Consider the following 6,982-nt stretch of genomic DNA (forward strand, 5'->3'; position numbering starts at 1 on the left):
TGACTGCAATCTTTTTCTGTCGGTAAGGATTGCACCAGAGCACCTTCTACTTCTAATAGGCCATGAACTATAGATAGAGAAGAATCATTCTGAGCGAGTACATAAGAAGCGATCCACTTTTTTTCATCGGTTCCAGGGGAAGACCAAAGATCTTGCGCGGCAGGTCCGCCAGAAAAACTCAAAAGAGAAAGAAGTCTCGTTAATCTCTTCATGCTCGTTCCAAGTTCGAAGTACCTTTTGGCCAAAGAAAAACCCGCTTCCTGACACGATTGCCTCTTTATCTTTATATAGATAGATTCTATGGGGTTATTACTTAGTAAGTCTATTTTGTACAAGAGCCCCTCCTATCTGATAGAAAAGGGTCCCATGATCCCGAGCCGATCTTACCTTGGCTCGCAAACCCCAAGTTTGTCTATGAAGAGCTAATCTAATTGTATTTTTTTCTAGAATGGATTTCTTATGTGGAATACTAATGGATAGGGCTTCGTTGCTAAGTGCTACAAGATCTAGTGCACTGGAACTCGTGGTTATGGACCCGAATCCTTTAGTATGGAACATTGTCTTTTCCAAGTAAAAACCCCTAGTATATGAAAGAATGAAAAGGTGCTTTCGTTCTTGTGGAATAAGAAGCCCTCGTACCTTAATGAAAGGAAAATCGTAATTTTTCGTTAGGTATTTGACCAAATAGGATCGTCCAGTTCCTACAGAACCTATCACTAAAATACCCGATAGGGCTAAGCGGAACGAAAAGGGTTTTCCATGAGATGGTAAATGAAAACGATTAGTCCCACACGAGGTTTGGGAATAAGTGATTGTCTGATAATGAGCAAGGAATATACGTCTTTCTGCTAAAGAGGATCTATTAAACTCATAATTCATTAGATCCTTGTTATCAATGCCAACTAGGTATCATAAGTAAATGGATCCCGGTTGTTCAATCCTTTGATAACCAAGGTCATTCTTTGCTAAAGAGAAATGATCACTATGAGTCAGACTCAATAGAATTGGATCCATTCCAAATAGCGAGAATTAGGATTCTTGATCCCTCTCAATCTCTCTTTCAATTCGAGGATCCAGAGAGGTGTTTTCATAGTCATCTCCGAATATTTGCCATCTCGGAATATTTTCGATTTCATTTTTCTATGATATGTCTTTCTATATGAAAATTGGTTATTTACGATGTACGATGATCCCTGTTAAGCATCCATGGCTGAATGGTTAAAGCGCCCAACTCATAATTGGTAAATTTGCGGGTTCAATTCCTGCTGGATGCACACGAACGGGAACATTCCATAAGTCTATTGGAACTGGCTCTCTATCCATGGAATCTCATCCATCATCCATACATAACGAATTGGTATGGTATATTCATACCATAACATAAGAACAATAAGAACTCGAATTCTTATCGATACTGGAACTCAGAGCATAGGAGGGAAAGTCGATTTATGGATGGAATCAAATACGCAGTATTTACAGAAAAAAGTCTTCGTTTATTGGGAAAGAATCAATATACTTTTAATGTCGAATCGGGATTCACTAAGACAGAAATAAAGCATTGGGTCGAACTCTTCTTTGGTGTTAAGGTGGTAGCTGTGAATAGCCATCGACTACCTGGAAAAGGTAGAAGAATAGGACCTATTCTGGGCCATACAATGCATTACAGACGTATGATCATTACCCTTCAACCGGGTTATTCTATTCCACTTCTAGATAGAGAAAAAAACTAAAGGAGAATACTTAATAATACGGCGAAACATTTATACAAAACACCTATCCCGAGCACACGCAAGGGAACCGTAGACAGGCAAGTGAAATCCAATCCACGAAATAATTTGATCCATGGACGGCACCGTTGTGGTAAAGGTCGTAATTCCAGAGGAATCATTACCGCAAGGCATAGAGGGGGAGGTCATAAGCGCCTATACCGTAAAATAGATTTTCGACGGAATCAAAAAGACATATCTGGTAGAATCGTAACCATAGAATACGACCCTAATCGAAATGCATACATTTGTCTCATACACTATGGGGATGGTGAGAAGAGATATATTTTACATCCCAGAGGGGCTATAATTGGAGATACTATTGTTTCTGGTACAAAAGTTCCTATATCAATGGGAAATGCCCTACCTTTGAGTGCGGTTTGAACTATTGATTTACGTAATTGGAAGTAACCAATTAGGTTTACGACGAAACCTAGAAATCGATCACTGATCCAATTTGACTACCTCTACGGGATAGACCTCAACAGAAAACTGTTGAGTAACGGCAGCAAGTGATTGAGTTCAGTAGTTCCTCATAGAAAATTATTGGCTCTAGAGATATGGTAATATGGAGAAGACAAAATTGTTTGAAGCACGCACAGAACCGGAAGCGCCCCTTGTTTCAAAGAGAGGAGGACGGGTTATTCACATTTAATTTGATGGTCAGAGGCAAATTGAAAGCTAAGCAGTGGTAATTAAGACCCCCGGGGGAAAATAGGGATGTCTCCTACGTTACCCATAATATGTGGAAGTATCGACGTAATTTCATAGAGTCATTCGATCTGAATGCTACATGAAGAACATAAGCCAGATGACGGAACGCAGAGACCTAGGATGTAGAAGATCATAACATGAGCGATTCGGCAGATTTGGATTCCTTTCCTATATATCCACTCATGTGGTACTTCATCATATGATTCATATAAGATCCATCTGTCTAGAGATCGTCATATACATCTAGAAAGCCGTATGCTTTGGAAGAAGCTTGTACAGTTTGGGAAGGGGTTTTTTGAGAGAAAAGAAGAATCTACTTCAACCGATATGCCCTTAGGCACGGCCATGCATAACATAGAAATCACACGTGGAAGGGGTGGGCAATTAGCTAGAGCAGCAGGTGCTGTAGCGAAACTCATTGCAAAAGAGGGTAAATCGGCCACTTTAAGATTACCATCTGGGGAGGTCCGTTTAGTATCCCAAAACTGCTTAGCAACAGTCGGACAAGTGGGTAATGTTGGGGTGAACCAAAAAAGTTTGGGTAGAGCCGGATCTAAGTGTTGGCTAGGTAAACGCCCCGTAGTAAGAGGGGTAGTTATGAACCCTGTGGACCACCCCCATGGGGGCGGTGAAGGGAAAGCTCCCATTGGTAGAAAAAAACCCACAACCCCTTGGGGTTATCCTGCGCTTGGAAGAAGAACTAGGAAAAGGAAAAAATATAGCGATAGTTTTATTCTTCGTCGCCGTAAGTAAATACGTAACTAGGAATATGGAAAATTGCATTTTTGGAATTTGCAATAATGCGATGGGCGAACGACGGGAATTGAACCCGCGCATGGTGGATTCACAATCCACTGCCTTGATCCACTTGGCTACATCCGCCCCTTATCCAGCTAAAGGATTTTTTTCTTTTTTCCATTGATCATTATTCTATTTATTCTGACCTCCGTACTTCGATCGAGATATTGGACATAGAATGCCACTCTTTAAAAAGGAAAAAAGGAGTAATCAGCTGTGACACGAAAAAAAACGAATCCTTTTGTAGCTCATCATTTATTGGCAAAGATAGAAAAGGTCAATATGAAGGAGGAGAAAGAAACAATAGTAACGTGGTCCCGGGCATCTAGCATTCTACCCACAATGGTTGGCCATACAATCGCGATTCATAATGGAAAGGAACATATACCTATTTACATAACAAATCCTATGGTAGGTCGCAAATTGGGGGAATTCGTGCCTACTCGGCATTTCACGAGTTATGAAAATGCAAGAAAGGATACTAAATCTCGTCGTTAACTGAATTCTGAATAGAAAGATTAAGAAGAAAAAAAGATTCAAAATAAAGTAAAGGTAGGCGGGGAATAACCTTATTTATGACAAGTTTCAAACTAGTAAAGTATATCCCTAGGATAAAGAAGAAGAAAAGTGGGCTAAGGAAACTCGCAAGGAAAGTTCCAACCGATCGTCTACTTAAGTTCGAGAGAGTTTTCAAAGCACAAAAACGTATCCCTATGTCTGTTTTCAAAGCACAAAGAGTTCTTGACGAGATTCGCTGGCGTTACTACGAGGAAACTGTTATGATACTGAACCTCATGCCCTATCGAGCATCTTATCCCATCTTAAAGTTGGTTTATTCGGCAGCCGCAAATGCTACTCATTATAGGGATTTCGACAAAGCGAATTTATTTATTACTAAAGCCGAAGTCAGTAGGAGTACTATTATGAAGAAATTCAGACCTCGAGCTCGAGGACGTAGTTTCCCCATAAAAAAAAGCATGTGTCATATAACAATTGTACTAAATATAGTAAAGAAATCTAAATAACCTTTAGATCCATCTAAGATTTCGATTCCCAGTAAAAAAAATATAGAATAGAAAAATATGGGACAAAAAATAAATCCACTCGGTTTCAGACTTGGTACAACCCAAAAACACCATTCCTTTTGGTTCGCACAACCAAAAAATTATTCTGAAGGTCTACAGGAAGATAAAAAAATAAGGGATTGTATCAAGAACTATATACAAAAGAATAGGAAAAAGGGCTCGAATAGAAAAATAGAATCAGACTCAAGTTCCGAAGTAATTACACATAATAGAAAAATGGACTCAGGTTCAAGTTCCGAAGTAATTACACATATAGAAATCCAAAAAGAAATCGATACGATCCACGTCATAATCCATATTGGATTCCCAAATTTATTAAAGAAAAAAGGAGCAATCGAAGAATTAGAGAAAGATCTACAAAAGGAAATTAACTCTGTAAACCAGAGATTTAATATTTCTATCGAAAAAGTTAAAGAACCTTATAGACAGCCTAACATTCTTGCAGAATATATAGCTTTCCAATTAAAAAATAGAGTTTCATTCCGAAAGGCAATGAAAAAAGCCATTGAATTAACTAAAAAAGCAGATATAAGGGGAGTAAAAGTAAAAATTGCGGGTCGTCTCGGAGGAAAAGAAATTGCACGCGCCGAATCTATTAAAAAGGGTAGACTTCCCCTCCAAACAATTCGCGCTAAAATTGATTATTGCTGCTATCCAATTCGGACTATCTATGGAGTATTAGGTGTAAAAATTTGGATATTCGTAGACGAAGAATAAGTAATCTTGTCTTCGGATTCTGTCCATTGATAGAATAAAAAATGACAAGAGACTTTTTTCCTGAAATCCCTGCAAAAGAAGAAATTATACCTCTTTCTATAAGATTTAATGAAAATTGATAAATCATTTAATATAATTGCTATGCTTAGTGTGTGACTCGTTATTTTTTTCTTTTTTTTAAGAAAAAAACTTAGTAATTATAGAAAATTAACTAATAACCAACCTATTGCTTCGTATTGTCGAGATCCTAACTAAGAAACAGTCACTATATGAATAAATACCTCTATCATAACATAAATGAGTAGATGTGTCATATAGTTGTAGCAACTGCAATTTTTTCTCTAAAAAAGAAAAGGGATTCTAGGTTGTGAAGCAAAACTAAAGGGATGTGGATAAAGGGAGGGATGATAGAAAGAAGGAAGAGGAAATAAATAAGATATAGGATTCCACTATGTATGGTCTATGAATTACATCATAAAAGGCAATGTGATAAAGCATCAATATAATAAAAATAATAGAGAATTAAAAATTGTAACTTGAAACAAGAACTACAAATTTAAAGCAATAATAAAGAGCCGCCCGGGTTAATAAAACTGAGAAAATTAACTCGGAAAGAAATTTTTTGGAAGCTCCGTTGCGGGATTCAGACCTAACCATTCAAGGAGAAGCAGTGGGAACGACAGAACCTATGATTCCATAGGATTTTATTGAAAAGAATCCTAACACTTCATTGGGTGGGATGGCGGAACAAACCAAAAAAATTGTCTTATTTGGTAAGTTTATAAATTAACAAATAAGACAGGAAAGAGTAAATATTCGCCCGCGAAATTCTTATTGAATTAGAATACTTTACCGCGATTCAATAAGAGTAAAAATAAGGATTTTTTTAAGAAGGATTACATTATCTATAAATATAGAATTTAGATAAATATACACACACATCTGGATATATTCTAGATCTTCTTTTTTGACTATATATTATATTTTTCTGTTTTAACAAATTCAATATAAAAAAAACCGAACTTTTTCTATTATCTATTAATGTGTATCTATCCGTACCGTAATATTTTGGAATATTATGAATTAGAGAAATTTACATGCTTTCTGATTCCATTCGCGAGGAGCTGGATGAGAAGAAACTCTCATGTCCAGTTTTGCAGTAGAGATGGAACTAAGAAAGAGAACCATCGACTATAACCCCAAAAGAACCAGATTTCGCAAACAACATAGAGGAAGAATGAAAGGAAAATCCTGCCGAGGCAATCGTATTTGTTTTGGTAGATATGCTCTTCAAGCACTTGAACCCGCTTGGATCACGGCGAGACAGATAGAAGCAGGACGAAGAGCAATAACACGATATGCACGTCGTGGTGGAAAAATATGGGTACGTATATTTCCCGACAAACCGGTTACACTAAGACCCACGGAAACACGTATGGGCTCGGGAAAGGGGTCCCCCGAATATTGGGTATCCGTTGTTAAACCTGGTCGTATACTTTATGAAATGGGGGGAGTATCTGAAACTGTAGCTAGAGCAGCTATCTCCATAGCTGCCAGTAAAATGCCCATACGAAGTCAATTTATTCGATTAGAGATATAGAACCCTAAAAGGGGTATGGAAGATAAAAAAAAATGCTCGGTTTTTCTTTCTGGAAAGACAATATTTCTTTCATCCTTTTGCATTGAAATAACAAATTGAAATCAAAATAATATGATTCAACCTCAGACCCTTTTAAATGTAGCAGATAATAGTGGAGCTCGAAAATTGATGTGTATTCGAGTCATAGGAGCTGCTGGTAATCAGCGATATGCTCGTATTGGTGATGTTATTGTTGCTGTAATCAAAGACGCATTGCCCCAAATGCCTCTAGAAAGATCCGAAGTAATTCGAGCTGTAATTGT

The sequence above is a fragment of the Triticum urartu genome, unplaced genomic scaffold, assembly GCF_056163025.1.
Source record: "Triticum urartu cultivar PI428250 unplaced genomic scaffold, HENAU_Tu73 scaffold1, whole genome shotgun sequence".
Taxonomy (NCBI): Eukaryota; Viridiplantae; Streptophyta; class Magnoliopsida; order Poales; family Poaceae; genus Triticum; species Triticum urartu.